We start from the raw sequence: 23391 nt of genomic DNA, 5'->3' as shown, positions 1-23391 counted from the left end.
AAAGGGATGGGGAATGGGACTAATTGGATAGCTCTTTCAAAAAGCCGCACAGGCACAATGGGCCAAATGGCCTCCTCCTGTGCTATACCTACTATGATATTAAATTCTCAACTCATTAACAGAAAATTACCTTTTTGAAGTGTAGTTTATAAAAAGTCATTTTATATGCTTGCTATTAGTTAGTGCAGAATTGCTAATAAATTATACCAATTATGCATTTATGCTGTTGTTTCAAGATGTGAAACTTCAACGGATTCATCTCAACAAGGTCAGATATTTAATTCCAAGATTTAAATTTCTATGGTTATGTTTTAATCACTCCAAACCACTGACACACAACAAATTGTGGGTTGAATGACCAGCACCCTGTTATTAATCAGAACTGATGATCACATTTGCTGCTTTGCAAAGCTCAGAAATTGGCAAATGTCAGAGTAACGTTGCTGAGTAATGTTGCTGTTATACGGCAGGTACCAGTTTGAGGTTGGTACCTGCTTTAAAGCAATCTAAAAACAGCAGTGCTGAATTATACTACCAGCTGCGCATCACTGTTTGGACAGTCAAGCGGAACTTTGCACATACGTGCTTATAAACATACACAGAGACCTAGTCACCACCATCCAAATGGTAGTTACATTTTTAATATTAGCGAAAAGCTAACATAACAGTTGCCTCTTCACTAACACAAAAATTATTTTTTAATTACAGATTTATGATTTTTGGTATAGATTATTTCACAATGGTTGAAATTTTACTGCAGGTGTTACAAAGTTGAAGTGTTGGGAGACTACGTTCTTGAGATTGTCTTATACCACTTGCCTAGTTTTTGCATGAAAACCATGTCATTTTGACACAAAAAAAATTGCAATACAATAAGGTCTCAAAAGTAATATTTCATATTCTAAATCGGACACACTGAAGTGGCTATATTTTTTATTCCAACTATATCAGTTTATAATAAATACGGCTGAATAAATGGCTAAATATGATATTCTATCTAAACTATATCACTTATGGAGAGGATATGCCACAATCAGCAGCATATATGCTAAATAACTTACTAGATAACTCACGAATGACAACCCAACAAGTGAAATACTGCTCAGCTTCACCAGTCGTCGTGGAGGAGTCACCATGCCATAGGTTTAGTGAAATCATAAAGGTGTTTATATGAAAGCAAGTTTACAATTTCACTACAGCACCCATCCAGGAGTTTAGCCATGTCTATTAAATTGCTCTATTTGTCATGGCATGCCCCATTTTATGCCATCTATTTAATATTATAGCCTAAAATTACTGTTAGAATACAAATGGTTAATGTATTCATGGGGTGTAGTTGACTCTTAATGCACTCTGAAGTGGCCTAGCAGGCCATTTAATTGTCAAAACAATGGCTATTAAGCAAGAAGGCCCACCACCATCTCGTCATGGCAACCAGGGTTCTACAAATAAATGCAGTCCTGCCAATGTTGCATACATTCTGAGAACAAACATAGTCACAATATTTCTCTGTGCACTATTGTAACAGAGGTCTTAATCTATCTATTTTATTTTAAATGGGTAAATGCCAACGTTCAAATACTAGATCGATTGATGTCATGCAAACACATTAAACTAATATCGCAAACAGCAATATCTAGGCTATAATTTTTCTATGCTTTTATGACATCACAAGTGTGGATGTTACAAAATCACCTTTGCAGTTCCTTGACCACATAGCAGGGCAATAAATTATTTATTTTTCTTATTCTGAAACTATTCTCGCCAAATGTGTTTATTAGTCACTCCTGATTAATTAGCTGATGTCAAGCTAATTTGGCAAGGCCCGATTTATGGTGAGCCGGTGAGCACAGTATTGGTCGTTTATCATTACACCAACTGCATGCAATAAAATGAATGGCTCAGAAATTCCTGCATCGGCCGAGCTCAACGTCATACACCGTAAATTTAGCCGTCTAGCATACTGATCTCGGCGTCATTAACTTTTCAAATTAGAATACAACGCAGTGAGCCTGTGGGGAATTGGAAGCAGAGCGGCCATTTTATTGCAGCAATTCAACAAATCTATTTGATCAGCTTGCTGACCTGGAAGTACTCAGCCTCTCTCAGCATCCTCTCCTTCGCCGGAAACTGGTCAGGTAGGAGCAGCTGCTTGCCTCGGAGATAATTCAAAAACATACCTGAAGAGGAATCCATCCGGTCTATAAAATAACAGCCTCTATTGTTCTCAGGAAGCACCTTGATGTTATTCCTGAAGAACAGGTTCAGGAGGAAATCAGAGTCACTGATCATAGAATTACATAATATTTACAGCACAGAAACAGTCTATTCAGCCCAACAAGTCCATGCCAGTGTTAATGCTCCACACGAGCCTCCTCTCACCTTACTTCATCTCACCCTATCAATACATTCTTCTATTCCTTTCTCCCTCATGTGCTTAGTGTCATGTGTTTCAGATTTTTTATGATTTAATTATTCTGATTTTTAAACTCTCGTGGCATCCGATTTTGTTAGAAACTTGAGTGGAGTTGCAATGTAACACCTGCAGAAAAGGCAGCATGCAGTTAGGGGTCGGGGTCTCTGGGAGCTAAACAAACAAGGTCAGGCCAACTGTTTAAAGGTAACTGATCTCGGAGCAATAACTTATGCTACTGCCAAGTTACCAAGGGGCACCAGTGCCATTATTTTTAAGTCTAAGTTGGAGCGGTGTAAAAATTTACTTAAATGCAGGAAAATAGCAATTGGCATTGATTTTAATGGGAGCTACAATAATTAATTTCTAACAGTTTTCGGTGAGGGTAATGGCAAAGCAGCACAAATGTTCCAGGAAAATATGGAGGAGCGTATTTAATGGTGGTAGACACTTACTCCATAATTGCCCTTCACGAGTCCCTATGCCATAGATGCGCCATTACAATGGCACAAGTCCCCAGAAAAATCTGGGCCTATATCAGCTTCAACATGAGTTCAAGGACATTTCTGTATTGTAATTTTAACTAACAATGTAATATTCAACCTTATACAACACTGCGACCAATATGATAAAAGTGAACAGAATATGCCATTCATTTTACATACATGAGACAACAGCCTAATCAGAACTGCTTTATCACAAAAACAGAAAGTGCTGGGAATGCATAGCAGGTCCATCAATATCTGTAAAGAGAGAAGATGGAATCACATTTCAGGGGGTAATTTTAACCTGAAAGAATGGGTGGGTTGAGGGCGGGTGGGGGTAAAAATTACAGTTTTTTGAACAGGACCGCAACCCGGCTCCAACTTCCGGGTTTAACCCAGGCCCGTTTGGATGCGCGCGCATCAGAAACCCAGAAGTCCTGTCCCCACTTAATGCCAGCGGGCAGATTGTCAAAGGGGCAATGTACCTCACTGAAATAGGTAATTTTTTGTGGATTCTAAAGCTGACGCGTATTTAAGCTCACCTGCATGGGTCTCCCATGGCTTCTAATTCTCATCAGGTGAAAGCAGACCAGAAGGACTGGATCCACGAGTGCCTTTGTTGCACTGCTTGTGGAGCAGGAGGAGCAGGCGTGCTTCATCCAGGCCCAACAAGGTCACCTGGCGCGATCGTACCTCCGCGTCCGGCCAACCCCCAACCGATGGTAGCCCCCACCCATGGTAGATCCCCCCCATCGTAGACCCCCATCCCATGGTAGACCCCCATCCCCATGGTAGGCTCCCGCCACCACCGACTCTTCATATGACTGCCGATCCGATCACCTCCCTGCCTCCGATCTTCTCCAAGGCGCCTCCCCCCCACCCCGATGTCGTCCACAGCCCATGATCTCTCCCTCCTCTCCGATTCACACTCCTTTCCCGCCCGACAGGCAAGCAGCCTGTCATTCTGCCTGGCTGTCGTGCAGGAAACCCGGAAGCAAAAATAATTACCTTCAGTTGAGTTGCGATCGCAGATTGCGACGCACTCACTTGACTTCTGGGTTCCCCACGTGAATATCTATGCATGCGCTGGGTATCTGGCTCTGAATAAAAATCATGCCCCATGTGTCAGAACTTAAGTCAGACCGTTCTACTGTCAATTATGACAAAGGATTTCCACCTGGCATGTTAATCTATCTTTGCTCTTTACAGACGTTGAATTCCTATTATGCATGTTCAGAATTTTCTGTTTTTATTTAAGATTTTTGGTATTTGCAGTTTTTCTTTGTATCTCTACCATTTTCGCATGATGAGGTAGTGCTATGAACTGGACGCTGACCTTTCACTTTTGGGACTTTGGTACAAATCAGCCCCAAATGATGGGATGAATGTCTTCACAGTCTGCTAGCCCTGTGAAATGAGTTTTGGGCAATCTTAATCCAGTTCCTTAAAAACATCTGACCTACAACACAATACCATCTCCAAGTCCGGCACTGAACCGACTGCGCTATTCAGGCTTCACTAAAAAAGAGTTTATTCTAAATTTCCAGCTATATAACCTGAAACTGATAGACATGTTGTATAAATGTAACGTTGTGTAGGAAGATGTTGAACACAATGTTTACTCCACTCACAACAGAGACCTGTATAACTCAATTGCTAATTTATCACTCATGACTGTTGCAGGCCTCTTTCTTTTCTGTTCAGAAACTTCACAGCAACATCTTCTATTTTACATGCATGCAGAAGACAGCTTGACTTAAAATATGCTCAAAACTAACTTAATTTAACTTATCTTTTAGCGGCTATTTACACGAGATTGATGTCTGAGGCACTGCAGTGGGAACATTTGCATATTTTAAAGATTGTCCATATAGATACATATACATGTAGATTTGTCGATATTTGGTTTTGGCTAGTTCTTTGACATGGGACATTTTCACACTAGTTTATTAATATGTTGCTGTTTCAACATCTCTGCAATACTAGGTACAATCTCTCAGCATTTGCAGAATTCTTTGCTTGACAGCAGGACCCCTATAGAAAACAGCATTAAGTGACAGCACCATATGAAGGCAATTGAAATTTCTCTTATGTTGATGTTTTTGTCGAAATATCGACAGACTGAGTTGATGAATGAACAGATTATCCATACTATCTGTGAATTACCTTTTAAATCATAATGCTACATACAAAAGATATACTTGATAAACATGTCAACACTGTCTGATGGTTTCTTGCAAATCCTCTAAATGTAGAACAGATTCTAAAGCTCAAACACTGAAATAATTTGATTCACATCACTGCATGATTTCCAGTTAAATCAAACAGTGCTTGCAATTATACAATATTTAATATGAAAAAAATGTAAATGCAGCAACCTTTTTGAACAAACGTATTACAAGAAATTCTATAAAACCAAAAATATGTTAAAATCAAGTGAATAGACCAGAGTCCATTAATACACATTTAAAAAAAAATCTGCATCTATGTAGAATTGTTTAGATTTACAGCAACAAAAGTTTCAACTCACTTTCGAGGCACTGATATTCAATGTTCTGTTAGTTTAGATGCATTAAATATTACATTTTACTGCTATCTCCCTCGTTTGTTTTATAAGCAGCTTGTGATTTTATAAACAATAAAGCATTGCATCTGGAATGTAATCCCACTGTTTTTTCCTTTTTATTCTATAAATGTAATCCTTAACACTTAAATAAAAAGTTTCTTTTGACAAAAAAGCATATTTGTTGTAAAGCAAATAGCTGCTCGATCTGGACTTAAGAAATTCTCTCACGTATATCAGCTTAAAGAAGGTGAGTCAGTCATGGATTGTGTGACAATAATTTAAATAATATTTAAATAATTTACTTTGAATAGCTTCTTACAAAGTTGTAATCAAGGATTGCAAGCTATATTCACGGAATTTAAATATTAAAGAACGGTATATTTCATGATATCAAAAAGAGGAAAGATTAGGGTCATCAGACTTTAACATGGAACTGTGAAATTAAAACTGCTCAGAAGCAAAGTGGATTAGAGTATATTTAGTTTCAAAGCTGCAGAGCCATCTACTGACTAGTTATACAAACATTTTATTGTGAGTTATGAAACATAGGATAATGTGTTTAGAATGGAGTGACTTTAAGATGCAATGGTTGTATTAAGTTCGTAGATATTTTAGATAACTTTGGTCAAATTTAAAAATATTAAGAATTAGATCTCCATAACGTACCTTTAAAGTGTTTTCAGAACACTTCTGTGTATTCTTAACAAATGCCGTTACCTTATCCTCAATGGCTTTTGCAAGGCCTGTAAAAGGATTGTGGGCTATTTTGGCAATATTGCTGCATGGTTGTGTGCATAAATGTGTTTAAAATGCTTTGTGTTTGTGGATTAAGAGGTCTATTGTGTAGCTGAGAACCTTAGTACATTTAAATTTGGCCTATATAAACCAACAAAAGGAAATGGCATCTCTTTGGAACATAAAAGACAATAATCATAGCCGTGGTCAAAGCGGAATAATATTAAATATGAAAGTTCTGACTTTGAGCATTCCCTTTTATTGCTCCAATCTTTTTTTTAATATTTAAGACAAATTAAAGAACCCTTGAAGCAAAGTTGCGCAAGACCTGATGGAATCTGTATCGGTCTGAGCAAAATAAATATACATCACTTGATAGGAATTTCGGAAGAAATGCTGATGTTTTTGCAGATTTAGCAGCTGAAATAATTCATTACATTCACATGGCTTATTTTTGAAATATGAAATAATTTGACAGACAGGGACAAGACAAAGAGAGAGAAGGGATCTTTAAACAGGGAAATCTTTTCACCAAAGTAATCTGATTAATCATTTCTTAATTGCAATTTTCTGGTTTTAAATTCAACTTTTTATACAGTCAGTGGGAACTGTGGAGAGGAGCAAACTGTTCAGACCAGTTGATGGTGCAATTACACAGCACCCTCTAGTGTTAAATATTCATACAAAGCAGCAGTAGTTTTATTGCAAAATTAATTTTTATCAAAGCAGCAGTGTGAAAGCAATTCAATACATTTTACCTGACAACAGTAATGAACAGAAATACTGGTGTCACTGCCTTTAAGCTTTACTGCGGTCCAGCGTTTCAGTGACTGTCGCTTTGTGACTGACCCAAAGTGACTGTGATAGTCTGTCTTACCATTTCCACATTCACTCTTGAATCCGAAGCATGAACTTTTGATGGGGCCTTCAGATGTCAACAATAGTTATTCTAAACCGGTTAAATAAACGCAATGTATGTTTATCAAAAGGCTCCACCTAAAAGGAAAATATTGAACATAAGTACACAATCTCTTCCATTTTTCTAAGTATGATGGAAGGCTTTTGTACAATGTAAACAGTTTTGTATTGATTTTACTTTCAACTTTCCATAGTTCATTAGGTTTCGTAAGTAACACTTTATACAACTGACTACATGTGATTTTGGCTATAAGTGTGATTAAATATGTAATGTGGACAAAAAAATCTATTCTCTTAACAAAAATTCACATCTAAAATTATTCAATTTCTATTTATGTATAAACTTATTCAGTATTATGATGACAGCTCCAACAAATAATACATGAGCATCAAAAATCATGTTATGACCAGTCAAGGCCACAAATTATACAAATGCCATATAATATCAGGACCAGTATAATATTCTGTTTACATGGTAGTTTGTTTCTCTTCTCCCCATTTGCCTCTCTCCTCCAATTTTCTTCCTTCCTCTCCTGAAGACACTGATTCCTGGTGGGGTAGAGTTGGGTAGGAACCAGCTGTCCTTCATGTGCGAGTCTGGTGTCAGTGGATTACTTGAACACAGTAGGCATCATAGCCAAGCCTAACCCTGACCTTAGCCAGTGTCCATACATATACTTTCCAGTTGGGCATCACAAAATATCTCTTAGAGGTGGCACCTCCGGCTGTTTCTTTCCCCTCCATAGCCCAGTGGTGCAGAGACCAATTGTAGCACTTCGATTGCTGCTCCCTCTGAGTTGAATTAACTCAGCACCATCTGCCGATCTAACCTGAGGCTTTCTGACCTTAATGGCTTTGTATCACATTATGCAGTATATTTACCTAGTAAGGCATCAGGAAAGCTTCATAATGGCTTATTTTATTTTTAAATGTTTTTTTCTATGGTTGCAAGGAAGACTAACATGTTCCACCATGGTGAATGAATAGGTCAATTGACACAGTCCCTGTGGCATGAGATACAAATACCCTTCCGTGATGGTTCACAGAAAGAAACTGAGAGCACAGCAGGAAATCAAACAGATCAGAAAAGGTTCCCTAAGCTAACTAACTAAACCACCCAGCACAATCCAGCTCAGGGATTTGTACTATATTCCTTTCATTAGACAGTCAAAAAAATTCTGTCCGGTTAAACCCAAAACACCTAAAATCTGTTTTATTAAAATTGAAGTTTGTTTATCTCCATTTACTTCCATCTCTTTTAACGTGACGCATTATTTATTAAGATTTTTAATGTAATGAATTTTCTTCATCTGCAAACCAAACATTGGAACTCAGTCTACGATCCCACTGGGATTGGACTTGGCACATTGACATTTACTCAGCTACAGAACTGCAATGATCCATTTCAACTAAAACACCAAATCACACATCTTTTACTTAAATCAAGTGAAAACCCTGACTGCTACAGCAGAAAGAGGAGAGATAAAACTGCAGCAAGATGAGGTGCGCTCATACGTTTTATTGTAAATATGTTTGGACAGGGCTACTGTGCCATGGAGACTACTTACATTGAGTTACATTGAGTCTACAGTGCAGAAACAGGCCATTCGACCCAACTGGTCTATGCCGGCGTTTATGCTTTACATGAGCCTCCTTCCTCCCTACTTCATCTAACCCTATCAGCATACCTTTCTATTCCTTTCATCCTTGTGTGCTTATCTAACTTCCCTTTAAATGTATTTATGCTGTTTGCCTCAACTACTCCTTGTGGTAGTGCGTTCCACATTCTTACCACTCTTTGGGTATAGAAGTTTCTCCTGAATCTCCTATTGGATTTATTAGTCACTATCTAATTTTTATGTCCTATAGTTTTGGACTCACCCCATAAGTGGAAGCATTTTCTCTATTATCTTAAAGACCTCTATCAGGTCATCCGTCAGCCTTCTATTTTCTAGAGAAAAAAGCCCCTGCCTGTTCAGCCTTTCCTGATAAGTATATCCTCTCAGTTCTGGTATCATCCTTGTGAATCTTTTTTGCACCCTCTCCAAGGCCTCTATATCCTTTTTATAATATGGAGACTATAACTGTTCACAGTATTCCAAGTGTGGTCTAACCAAGGTCCTTTACAAGTTTGACATAACTTTTCTGCTTTTCAATTCTGTCCCTCTAGATATGAACCCCAGTGTTTGGTTTGCTTTTTTTATGGCCTTATTAACCTGCATCTCTACTTTTAGTGATCTGTGTGTCTGTAGCCCAAGATCCCTTTGCTCCTCTACCCCATTTAGACTCTTATTATCCACGTATGTGGCCTCCTTATTCCTCTTACCAAAATGCACCACCTCACACTTATCTATATTGAAATTCATTTGACAATTACACACCCATTCAGCAAGTTTATTAATGTCTTTTTGCATTTTGACACATTCTTCCTTTGTGTTAACTACACCCCCCAATTTGGAGTCGTCCGCAAATTTTGAAATTGTGCTTCTGATTCCCAAGTCCAAATTGTTAATATAAATTGTGAAGAACAGTGGTCCCAGCACCGATCCCTGTGGAACACCATTTCCCATCTTTTGCCAGTCTGACTAGCTATTCTTAACCCCTACTCTCTGTTTTCTGTTTTGTAGCCAACTTGCTATCCATTCTGCTACCTGTTCCCCGACTCCACATGCCCTGAACTTAGTTATGAATCTACAATGCGATACCTTATCGAAGACCTTTTGAAAATTCAAATATGTTACATCTACTACATTAGCCTTGTCTACTCTTTCTGCTACTTCTTCAAAGAAATTAATAAGCTTGGTCAAGCATGACTTTCCCTTCTGAGATCCATGCTGACTATTCTTTATTGTAGTTTCATTTTCTAGATGTTTTTCCATTGCATCTATGAGTAAAGATTCCATTATCTTTCCTACTACAGACATTAAGCTAACTGGTCAATAGTTCCTGAACTTATTATTCTTATATTTAAAAAGGGAGATAGAATATCAGCTGTCCACCAGTCCTCTGGCACTATTCCCTTTTCTAATGAATTTTTCTATGCTAGATTGCCTTCTGTGGAAAATTGCCCAGTTATGTCCTGTCCACAAAAAGCAGGACAAATCCAATCCGGCCAATTACTGCCCCATCAGTCTACTCTCAATCATCAGCAAAGTGATGTAAGATGCTATCAAGTGGCACGTACTCACCAATAAACTGCTCACCGATGCTCCGCCAGGACCACTCGGCTCCAGACCTCATTACAGACTTGTCCAAACATGGACAAAAGAGCTCAATTCCAGAGGTGAGGTGAAAGTAACTGCCCTTGACATCAAGGCAGCATTTGACCGAGTGTGGCACCAAGGAGCCCTAGTAAAATTGAAGTCAATGGTAATCAGCGGGAAAACTCTCCAGTGGCTGGAGTCATACCTAGCACAAAGGAAGATGGTAGTGGTTGTTGGGGGCCAATCATCTCAGCCCCAGGACATTGCTGCAGGAGTTCCTCAGGGCAGTGTCCTAGGCCCAATCATCTTCAGCTGCTTCATCAATGACCTTCTCTCCATCATAAGGTCAAAAATGGGGATGTTCGCTGATGATTGCACAGTGTTCAGTTCCATTCGCAACCCCACAGATAATGAAGCAGTCCGTGCCCGCATGCAGCAATACCTGGACAACATCCAGGCTTGGGCTGATAAGTGGCAAGTAACATTCGCACCAGACAAGTGACCATCTCCAACAAGAGAGAGTCTAACTACCTCCCCTTGACATTCAATGGCATTACCATTGCCAAATCCCCCCCCCATCAACATCCTGGGGGTCACCATTGACAAGAAACTTAACTGGACCAGCCACATAAATACTATGGCTACAAGAGCAGGTCAGATGCTGGGTATTCTGCAGCGAGTGACTCACCTCCTGACTCCCCAAAGCCTTTCAACCATCTACAAGGCACAAGTCAGGAGAGTGATGGAATAGTCTCCACTTGCCTGGATGAGTGCAGCTACAACAACACTCAAGAAGCTCAACACCTTCCAGGACAAAGCATAGGGATTGGCTTAATTGCTTAATTGGCACCCTATCCACCACCCTAAACATTCAATTCCTTCACCACCGGCGCACTGTGGCTGCAGTGTGTACCATCTACAGGATGCACTGCAGCAACTCGCCAAGGCTTCTTCGACAGCACCTCCCAAACCCATGACCACTACCACTTAGCAGGCACATGGGAACAACACCACCTGCACGTTCCCCTCCAAGTCACACACCATCCCAACTTGGAAATATATCGCTGTTCCTTCATCGTCGCTGGTTCAAAATCCTGGAACTCCCTACCTCACAGCACCGTGGGAGAACCTTCACCACACGGACTGCAGCGGTTCAAGAAGGCAGCTCACCACCACCTTCTCAAGGGCAATTAGGGATGGGCAATAAATGCTGGCCTTGCCAGCGACGCCCACATCCCATGAACAAATAATGAAAAATGTAATAGAGCTTCTGCTATCTCTTCCCTAACTTCTTATAATATGCAAGATGATGCAATCCATCTCGGACCAGGAGTTCTATCCTCTCTGAGTTATGAATTTTTTGATGAATTAGTTGAGAAATTTAGGCTGGAACCTATGCAAATCAACTTGAAATACCATTACAATCAAATATGAATGGCTTTTCAATCATAGGTATGAGGGACAAGATTTTTATATTGCAGCTTTGTAAATGTACATCTGATGTAATATTGCAGAACTACACATAGTAGCTCATGGAAATAAAAGAACACGTACCATACAAGGTATCCCCAAATATACATAATTAAATAATTTACTTTGTACATTTTGTATCAATAACAGTTGGATTGTACAATCAGTTGCTGTTGGGTGAATATGTTTACAACAGGTTCAATGGACTGAACGACCTTTTTCACGTTTGATGTTTTTTATATTCTTATGTGATTCTTCCCCTCTCTTATGCTCTGTTGAAAGATTGTCTCATTAATTCAAATTTGCCACTAAAGTCCTAGAGCTCAATTTTAAAACCGAGCCGGGAAGGGGGCGGGGGGATCAAATTGAGGACGGGAAACCTATTATTACGGGTTTCCTGGACGTCCTTACGATTTTGACATAAAGGTCGTCTTTTATTTCTTTTTGTTGGTTTCCCGTCTGACTGACTGGCCTGATTGACAGGCTGGTCTCAGTCGGACGTGGAGAGGGCGTGTTCAGGTGAGTCTGCAGGTAAGTCATTGTTTGTATGAATGGGAGGGGGGGCATGTGTGGGCATGGGGGAGGGCACGGGTGGGCATGGGGGCACAGGTGTGCATGGGGGCATGGGTGGGTATGGGGGCATGGGTGCACGTAGGTTGGCATACGTGGTTATAGGTTGGCACAGGGGTCATGAGTCATGGGGGGAGGGATCGAGGGTCAGTCACGGGGGGGTTGTCGGGATCAGGGGTCATCGCGGGGGTCCGCTATCGTTGAGGGGGACAACCTGGGTCTGGGGCGGAGCATCAGAGTGGGGGGCTGAGGATCGGGGCTGGGGGTCGGGGGGTAGGATCGGGGTCAGGGATCAGGGTTCCGCGATCGTGGGGTTCTGCGATCAGGGGTCGGGTGTCCACGATTGTGGGGGAGGGGTTCGGTGCAGGTAGGCTTGTTGGGCCTGGGGAAAGCACTCAAGCCTCTACAAGCTGTGCAGGCACCTACCTGTTAGTCTCAGGCCTTCTCGCCTCCTTTCACGAGGCATAAAACAGAAGGCCTGGGAATCCCCTCTCCCCCCGGGGGTTGAAATCAAGAAGTCCAGAAAAATGGAAGCCTGAAGCCTCCTTGAAAGGTTTTAAGGCTCGACCCGCCTCCTGGGAGCGGGTTGGTCGCCCGCCCCTCTTCCCGCCCCGGTGAAAACCGGAAATGGGCGGGTTGGAAGTGGGTTGGGGGGGTGGGTCTGAAATAGTGGCAATTTTCAATGCCCCCCACCCCCAACCCACCCGTTTTTCACTTTGAAAATTGAGCCCCTAGTATACTTTTGATACAATAAAAAATAACTTGCATTAACCGTTAACTATTTTAGAAAAGAAAGACTTGCATTTGTATAGCGCCTTTCACGACCTCAGGACGTCCCAAAGCACTTTACAGCCAATGAATTACTTTTGAATTGTAGTCATTGTTGTAATGTAGGAAACACGGCAGCCAATTTGCAAACAGCAACGTCCCACAAACAGCAATTGATAATGACCAGATAATCTGCTTTAGTGATGTTGGTTGAGGGATAAATATTGGCCAGGACACCGAGGAGAACTCCCCTGTTCTTCTTCGAAATAGTGCCATGGGATCTTTCACGTCCAACTGAGAGGGCAGACGGGGCCACGGTTTAACATCTCATCTGAAAGATGGCATCTCTGACAGTGCACTGGAGTGTCAGCCTAGATTTTGTGCGCAAGTCGCTCGAGTGGAAATTAAACCCACAACCTTCTAACTTAGAGGCGAGAGTGCTACCCACTGAGCCACAGCTGACACTGTATAATATTGCATCTTAATTCATTTTTTAATTGATTACACCAGCTATGCAGCACATATGTGATGCAGAATCTGAATAATAGGTTTGCACCTGTCAGAAATGTATTGCTTATCATATTAATTAAATGGGAGTTAATGTAATGGTTTAAGGTTTTTTTATTTCATCAAAGAAGAGACTAACTGACCATTCATATCATTACTGTTTGTGGGATCTTGCTATGTGCAAAATGGCTGCCTCATTCGTCTACGTAGCAACAGTGACTATTCTCCACTTCTGCCTATGTTTTTCATTATGGCTTGAGAGCGCAGAAGCTGAAAACCCCAGCTATTGTATGTGAAGTACAATGGGACATTTCAGGGAGATGTGCTAAGGTGATGTACAAATGTAAGTTCCTTCTCTTTCTCAATTGTTAATAGAAACATTCTATTATCATGTCTTCAGTAAAGTAATTTTTAGTATTGGATTACAGAGAGTCTATATGAAGGGAAAAAACGTCCATTGAAAGGAGTGTTCTAAATAGGTTGAATGGCATTTTCTCATTCTGTACTTTATCTTCTTAGAGAATCATACAAGGACCATTGACCCAAATGCAGTTTTTCACAGAGTGTCTTCTTTTATTCAATCCCAATTGTAACCTTCTGAATAGACACTTTAAAAGGGTTATCCTTTGAAGGTACTAAAAGCTTCTCCAAAACTAAGACAATGTTGGAAGATCTGTGATTAATCATTTAATTGATATGTTGCAAAAGATACATATAATTGATGGTACAGACAAAAATCATGAATTACAGTCAGAAAGGCTGAAGATAAATATATTTTATTAAATAATCAATTGGTTTAAACAGTACATTTTGTTATTTATCAGGTTAGTATGACACATTAAGCAGATTTGTCTTCTTTTTTGATAATAGAACGAAACAGAGAACGGGCTTTTAAATTTGTGATTAATGTTGTTTGTAATTTATCTTCATATTTGTTTCTCTGGGATACTTTAGAGTGAAAACTATTTGTCTATTTTCTTTCAACATAACACATTTAGAAAGAAATTAGCAAATCAAGCAGAAGTTTAGCATTGATAGATGACAAACAACTTACTATATAAACTCTTTTTTTGAACTTTTTAGTAAAGAAAATCCTGTTGAACACCCTACCAAGATGTCCAGAGAAACACAGTAGACCAGTTTTCAGCATAAGCCACTTGCACAAGATAATGATGTAATCCTTCTAATTGTTTCTCAGAGGTTTGCAATACCACTTATACTGTTCTAAACTTAGACCTTTTATTTCTCTATTAGATGTGTACTATTTAAGTGGGCACCATTTTCCTTAAAGGCTGCCTCTTCCAATCAGAAAGAGAGATCCTCTAAGCTCCTCCATTGTTGCATTATCAATGCAATTTCTTTGTGGTGTGAGAATATATTTTGAATTATCACTGAGTTCCGGTAGTGTCAGAGTGTTAAAGTGTGGGTAGCTTTCCTTCAAATTAAAACTTAATGTGTATAGGGTTCAGGAAGAGTGGTTGCATAGATGGCTTGGAAAATGGATGGATGCAACAACCTAGACCAGCTAGAGAAATAGATGACACAGATACACAACTGTCAGACTACCATGGCTGGAGCTGCAGGTTAGGAGCACAAAATAACAAAAAATTAAATAAAGTTGGTACAATAACATAAAATCAACATTTACCGGTCAGTCACTCCTTGCATTCTCTAATGCAACAGCTCAGGCAACAGCAATGTTATTTCTTATTGAGCTTGATTCAGCCGACTTCAACATTAAAATTAATTTCAGAGCTCATATCTAATAGGACCAGATGAGTTATGCCAGCTTTTCCTCCTCTGCTCCCTAGGATATGGTGCTTTGTTTCTGTTAAGTGCTGCATTTGATGATGTAATAGAGTTGGCGAGACTCATGTATTGAAGAGAATCAAGTTTGAATAACAGTTGAGACTGGGATTAGAAACTGAACTGTCTTCATGTATTCAAGTCAATGTACTGCACACATTTGGGTATGTCATTCATGTTACTGTGGGGAAACATTGAACAGAGGCCAGGTACTCCCTCACAGGAAGGATGAGGAAAATTGGAGAGAAAGTCACCTGATCATAGAAGATGTGCAGAGTCCTCTCAATTGGTGATGGTGCCTACCTTCCTCATCCATAAGTATCTTGTGACTGCAGCATTCATTTTATTGACAGCTCTGGAGTATTTTGAAAATTACATGAATGGGCTAATCATTCTCAGTTTGTTGTTGCAGAAAGAGGAACCTCTGTAATCGCCCCCACTGAATTCTGATCAGGCAAGAAGGAAAAAAAGAGGCAGTTGGGCTGAATTCTGTCATCCAAGAAGCAATATGTCTTTCAGTATCATGTGGGCAGAAAAATACCAGGTTGGATCAGGTAAAAACACAAAGTCAGGGGTTGGATTAGGTCGGTCAGGTCTGGTCAGACATAGCATCCAAGACCTGTGTAAAGAGAAGAGCTTGTAGGCAGACAGAGCAGAGAGCCTGTCCATGTGAGAAAAAATAATTTTGAAAAATAAGAAAAAAAGCTAAAATAGTTTAAAAACAGAAAACTAAAGATAAAAGTTGCAAATTTTTAAGGAACGATTGCCTTATACCTTATTATGAAATCTGATTGGTCCATGCAAACCAGAAAATGCCACAGACCAGTCAGAAACATTTCAAGCTCACTACAATATTTCAAACATACAAAGATAGAGCTTTTAATATTATAGAAAATATTTAATTCTTCCAGCGTTTTATATTTTCAGCATTATTTAAACTATTCTGCAATGTAAAGAGAAAATAGATTGTTATATTTGAGGTGACAGTTCTAGTTGGGCTGATTTCCCGGTGCTAATTCATAATTGAGGATCATTTGTTTTCCACAGGATATGAGATAATTTCTATTCAAGTAGAAAAAAAAAGAAACTCTGGCATCTACTCTGAGAAAATCATACAAGTTATATCTTTTGAGCATTTAGCTTAATGATATTGTAATAAGATGCCCAGCTATAGATTTCAAATGCACAATATAATTATGTGCATTAGTTCTTAGCATTTATAAGATCACAAATCCATCAGTTTTCAGTACTCATATAAAAATCCATGCATCACTGTCAGAGCCAGTTTGGTCACTTGGAATGTGTTCATTTGCGAGTCAGTTTTTAAAGAGGTAGCTCAGATCCACTCCTCACAGAATCCAAATGAATGGCAAACCAGCTCTGACAGAACCATTATAGAATTGTTATCAGACCTTTAAACAATGTCAGTTTTAGGCTTTGTTGCTACAGGATGGAAATAAACACAAAACTCATCGACGTAACACTGCAAGGTTTATGGTAATGGAGTTTGTGAGGTCTCAGAGGCGGTTGACACCTCATATTCAAATGGATAAGACAGTTTTACACAACATCAAAAGATTTGGAGGGGACATTCATTGGGGCACAAATAAAGAAAACTTTTGGGTTGCAAGGCCCCCTTAGCCTATTCATACATCATTAATATACATTAATTTTATTCCATTAGGTGCACCTTTTCTTTAAGTGCTGTGTTCTGATATTTTGATGAATATTATTGATGTGGTAACGTAGGATGGAGATATCAGTCTATGACAAGAATGTGCTCACTGGAAATCTTAAATTTCATGATAGATTATTTTCAAATGCTGTTAACGGAAAAAAAAATCTGCTCACAAAGAGGCTGTTTCAAATATTCATTACAACTTGAAGTGGGTCACAGTATGTCAAATACTCCTATCACCTTGGGGGCCTAGGTTTGAATCCAGGCCAGATAAATTGAATACACTGTTCCTCTTTCTCAGGGTCTTTAATTAAAATAAATTTGACAATTTTCATTCACTTTGGAAAGGACTTAAGTTCACAGCACTGCCCTAAATTTGGCAATTATTAACACTTATTTGTCAGTTTTTTTATTGCCATAAGAAAATGAGCAGAATTTTCATATCTGTGCAAAGCCCCCTTCTGGATTTCTTGAGGTTCACTGCGAGGGGAGATTTTGGAAGAGAATGCAGTGCTCTTGACTCAGACCTAACCCAACCTGTCCTCGACACTATACTAAATGTTAGGTAGGGGAATACAACCATCTCCTGCCATTAACCTTTGTCTGGGAATTGTCCTTGCATTACGTGCTTATTGTCTCTCATTTCCTAATATAAATTATTTTCTCTTTCATAAAATAAAATATATTCTTGTAATAATAACAGTTAACATTTACATTGCACTGTTACCATAAAAAAACTTCGCAACAGAGAAGGAGAGGAATGGCTGTTCAACCTTCATGGGGAGTTGAGTTTATCGAAGGCTTGATGATAAGATATTGGCCCTGAATTTCCTCACTATCTTCAGCACTTACACTGTTATTGTGCTAAAACGGATCGCGGATACTCTTGTTTAGTGGATTACGCGGTTTATGTGCCGTTACTGTGCTAGACGAGAGTTGCCTCGCTCTTTTTGGCAGCTTTGACAATCTGCCCGCCCAAGCTCCCTGAGTGGGTAAATGCAGAAGGGTCGAGGAAAGAACCCTTGCTGTCCATAAGTGCTCTAATGAAGACTACAGTATTTACAGAGTACAGAGGTTGCGCGTTTTGGTTCTAAGCTGCTCATTGGACTTTTCCAATGCAATTACGCCAGAAATCACACTATTTCATATGCAAATGAACTTAGCCAGGAAAGTTGCGTGCAACTCTCTCTGCTGGTGAATGGCGTAACGTACCGATGCCACAGTGGTGCAAAAATGGCGCAACGGATATTGAGGACATTTAGGGCCATTTTTTCAGGAGGCTTTTAAAGGTGGAGAAAGAAGTAGTGAGGTTGAGAGGTTTAGGGAGGGAGTTTCAAACAGTAGAACTGCGGCATCCTCAATCATAATTATTATCATTGCGGCATTGGTTCAGTTAATAATGTTCAGGACTCTAAAAAGGAAACTGCTGGGAAAATAATCCTTAATAAATGAAATCATAACATAATCCAGCCAGATTTGGAAATGCTGCAGGCAACACAAGTTATAGTTTCCATAGTGATGAGAATAGTTTGAATTATGCTACGATACACCATGTGTGGTCAGTATGGCCTGAGAATGGGGCTTAGGGTAGACTGAGAGTGGGGCTAAGTGCATGATTCACTGGGGCTGAATATATTTTCTACTACAGCCTGGAAATAGGTGCAGTCAGAGTGTAACAGGGAGTAAAAATTGGCGAATATCACACCCATTTTGCCTGCGGCTTGATCTTCCATTAGGGCTTGGAATGATCGGTGGAACCTCCTGCCTGAAATAGGCTCTATAATATTTAAATAATACAGGAGCCTCTGGCATCATTCTCACACAATATACCAGGACAGCACCAGATTGTGATATAATAGGCAGCCAGGGTACCTCACTGCTGAGCTATATGAGGAAGTAAGGTTAAAATGCTTAATTAGAAGATTGATTCAACAGTTTTGAGGCCATTTCTGCACTGATTTTCTTTTTTGCTTTCACTTAGACTTTAATGACTGCTTGTGGTAATTGTCCTGCTTTATTTTTTGATTTCCATGAGTGCCACTAATGGGTTTCCCAAAGGGAATCTCCCATCTCGGCTCTTTGGAAAAAGAAGATGAGGACCAATGGAGGGATGCCAGGCTGGGCAGGTTGCACCAGAGGTATTCTGTGCCCTCCTGCCATTACCTTGACACCCAGATCTCAGACAGAATTGCACATACCTCGCTTTGGCAGATCATCAGTGCCTCAGAGGTTTCTACCCCTAAAGGAGGATGTGACAGCAGATCTGACGGCATAGGTACATAACATGAATGCCTGCCTAACCATTATGATGGATGGTTCTTCGCAAGCACTCTAATTACATTACGTCATGCTTTCAGTGCTACTGCATGAAAGAAGACATGCCAGGATGATCATCAGCCATCAAAGTTTGATTGGCCACATTTGCCAAGATACTAGCAATCATAAATACAGCCATGTTGCACCTGGTGACGATTATGCAGAACTGTTTTCACAGGGTGCTGGTCAGCAGAGGGACAGATGCAGGGCTATGCCATCTGCTGTAAGACACCTTTTGCTAACATGCACCAAAGGGCTGGCACAACCAGTGACAGCAGTGGTCAGCTGTGACCTGAAGCCTGCCTCCATCTCCTTTCAGGCATGCTGCAATGCTGACACCATGAGGATGGTGCGTTGTAGTGACAAACAGGGCCACGCTCCTCACAGCTACTTCATGCAGCACCACCTCCATTTAAGTAAACAATTTTACAACACCAAGTTATAGTCCAGCAATTTTATTTTAAATTCACAAGCTTTCGGAGGCTTCCTCCTTCGTCAGGTGAACGATTTTCACATCGTTCACCTGACGAAGGAGGAAGCCTCCGAAAGCTTGTGAATTTAAAATAAAATTGCTGGACTATAACTTGGTGTTGTAAAATTGTTTACAATTGTCAACCCCAGTCCATCATCCATTTAAGTAGTCACCAAACAGGGGTCAGGTGCTGGGCTGCTCTGTCACTTGCCTGCAGAATCATACCCTAAAATAGTTTCCTTTCCTTCATTGTTGCCTGTCATTATTTTGCTCTCTCTTCCTTCTGTCGTAGCAAAGACTGCCAATGATTGAGATGTCTTTTGAGTTTTTCCAAAAAATGCAAGAATTTTTATCCCCAATTCTGCCACTTCCCATTACAAGTTTGCATTCTTTAAATTTCATCTACAAGCAACTTTCCACTCCTGCCAATCACGTCCTCCCTGCATCTGTCCAAATCTACACCAGCATCCGTAAATAATTATGCAAATGTTTGTCCCCAGACAGTTGAGTACTATTATCACATTACCGTTCTGGTAGAATTTTAACCTATCTTAACCATTTGGAACTCACTTAATACCAGTACACAAGAATCAGCCACAACTACTAGAAAAGATGCCACAGCAAAGTGACATTCTCAGTGTGTTAGCTATGACTCACATTTTGAACAAGGAGAACATTATCAAATCTGTCAGGAGCTCTGGACACAGGAGCTGCAGGAATGTCACTGATTCACTCACTGCCTGGAGGCAGCAGCTCCTTATGTTTGAAGCTCATTCTGTGTTAATGGTCTCTGGGTTACCATCACTGGGGCGCAATCGGACTGGCCTAACAATGTTTATTAACAGGGATGTCACAAACTCAGCAGGTGACATTAGCGGTTTGCTGAGAGTTTAGGCTTAGTGCGAAAGACATGTGTCAACGATCAGATTTTCAACACAAACTTTGTGAGATTCACAGAATAAAAATTGCTTTGCTTTAACCTATCTGTTGAATAGGTGCATTTAAGGGGAAGCTGAATAAGTATATGAGGGACAAAGGAATAGAAAGATATTTTGATAGTGTGAGACAAAGTAAGGTGGGAGGAGGCTCGTGTGGAGCGTAAACACCCGCATGTTGGGCCGAATGGCCTGTTTCTATGCTGTAAAATTCTGTGTAATTCTATGTTATTTCAACATTTAGTGCTTAACTCAGACTGCCCAATGTGATACGCTCTGGGATGGCACTGGTTCTGGATTGATTTACCTGAGAACCATTCAGATGTGACTAAATTAAAAGCAGCAAGTGTGGCAACAAGAATTTGATTAGATTTGCACGAATACTTAAATTGCATGCTTCACAAAGCATACCTGAATCAATGACATTAAAATTGCGTGTGAGGACATGGTATAATTTTCCTTTGTGTTTCACATTCTAAAAGGGAGCTTGATCTTGGATCCTAACAAATTGTGATCAATGCCCTTCCAATTCATTACATATCTGAACACTGGCAAACTAACTGCAAAAGAAAACCAGTAACACTTTTAGGGATTGGGTGTGACGGAGGCACAGTAAACACCACTGTATTTCTTAGACTAGGTCATTTATTTATTTGAAATTAATTTGAACAGGAAAATATTACTCAATAATTTAGCTTCCCCCCCACCATAAAAAGTAAATAAAAGACACACAAGAAACCATCAACTAAGTTATGGGCTTCTATTCAAAATATTTTTTTTGATCTATAAAATAATGGTTTTCCACGGTTGTTCTCCAAATGCTAGATGTGGAATTTTATTTTTGCACATGTGGCTTATTCATGAACTATGAAATAGCTTAAATAGGACCCAGCTGCAGAGATCTAGCCAAATACTGTTAACCATTCAAATGGAGGTTTGGTCATGGAAATGAGTGTGCACATGCTATTCACTAAACCTTCAGTGCAAATTATGTGTAATGCAAAGAAGTGAATTACAAAAGCATCAGGCTTTTGTTATTCACCTGCAAACAGTATAATTACTACTCTGCATTTATACTGGATTGGTTTTCTATAACATGGTTCATGTTTCTCACAGGGCACAAAACATGAAAATGGGAAATGTTCTTTCTTCCTGCCCCTCTGGCAGAGGGTGTTCAGTTTCACGGTGACTTTCCAGGACCAGCTGGACATCCAAGATATCAGGATGTGTAGGTTAATTAATTACAGACTTTCATGGGTCAGGTCAACAGTAGCAACAACAGTAGCAACAACAGCAGCAACGTCAACCAAATATGACTTCTGTGCTTATATCTGGCTTCTCAAACGCTATGCGTTGCATTTATCGCACGTGGATGTTTCTCGGACCGCATACCTATAATGATTTTGAAAATGGTGCCATTCATAAATGTGCCTGTGATATATGTGATACTATAGGGCCAATTTTAACTCACCCCACCCAATGGAAACAGGACAGTAGCGGAGTTAAAATTGCAGTGCACTACTTGCTGCCCCACTACTATATTTACTGGGGGCCTTCCACTGAGTAACCCAGATGACCTAATGCAATTTACAGGTACAACTGGGTAGAGCAGCGTCATGCCCAGACGTATTGGGCAGTGTAGAGGAAGTGGCCCCATAAATGCAAGTACTTTTGTGGCACCATGAAGAGTAGGAATGCTCTTCCGGGCTCCACAAGAATATTGGAGGCCGCAGCCGCCCCCGGCTCCCCCTCTACAATGGCCCCCACCCATGGACCTACCTGCCCACTGGCCAGGTTGGCCTCCAGGCCATGGCCCACAGTTGACGAGCTGCTGCGAGACACTCATTCAGGGCGTATAGCTCGCCGGCGGCTGGCCCTCGACATGGACCTGTCCACCTATCTACAGGGATGATTGGGTATTCCGCCCATTCTACGCCTGAAGTTAAAACCCACCCCTGCCATGACTCCTCCAACCCAATTTTATGTTTTCTTATCCTTCACCTCCTTTTGACCATGATGTGGAAGCTTGTAATTTTCAAATAAAACTGTTGGACTGTAACCTGGTGTTGTAAGATTCCTTTCATTTGTCCTTTTGACCAGATAGTCCTCCTCTAGTGACCTTTACTAATATGGCATGGCATTCCATTGCTTCCTTGTGTGATGCTTCATATAATCTCCTATGCTTTTATGATGACTTCACTGCAATAGTTTACCAGGCGACACCAAAAACCTATTCATGGTGGCAAACAACCACAAAAGGTGATGATGCTATCTAGTCCCAGTTGCAGAATTGTAATTCCTTTCTTTTCAATCCAAATAACACCAATTTTGTATCATGTCACTTGATCCAGGCCCATCCTTCGTATGTTATTACCATTTCTTCTAATATTCTGTTTCATTGTGAATTTATATGTACAGAATTTGCAGGTGAGGATTTGTGAATGGTGGTTTAGCAGTGCTCTATTCAGAAAACTTACTGCAATGTAAACCATATTTGGGGAACGTTTACTGAAACCAATTAGATCAGTGGGGCCCCACCTCTGTTTCTT

At 40.2% G+C, this 23391-nt stretch overlaps 1 long non-coding RNA gene across 1 annotated transcript in view; it reads left to right on the top strand.

The window, feature by feature from the left end:
• The window catches only part of LOC137323272 (uncharacterized), a 72511-nt gene extending 57696 nt beyond the window's left edge, over positions 1-14815 (top strand). Inside the window, exon 3 of the long non-coding RNA XR_010963327.1 lies at positions 14719-14815. This is a non-coding gene — a long non-coding RNA (uncharacterized lncRNA). The remainder of the gene's footprint in view (positions 1-14718) is intronic.
• The last annotated feature ends 8576 nt before the right edge of the window (positions 14816-23391 follow it).

The sequence above is a fragment of the Heptranchias perlo genome, chromosome 7 (assembly GCF_035084215.1).
Source record: "Heptranchias perlo isolate sHepPer1 chromosome 7, sHepPer1.hap1, whole genome shotgun sequence".
NCBI lineage: Eukaryota > Metazoa > Chordata > Chondrichthyes > Hexanchiformes > Hexanchidae > Heptranchias > Heptranchias perlo.
The sequence above is the reverse complement of the archived record's forward strand: the minus strand, read 5'-3'. Positions and strand labels throughout refer to the sequence as shown.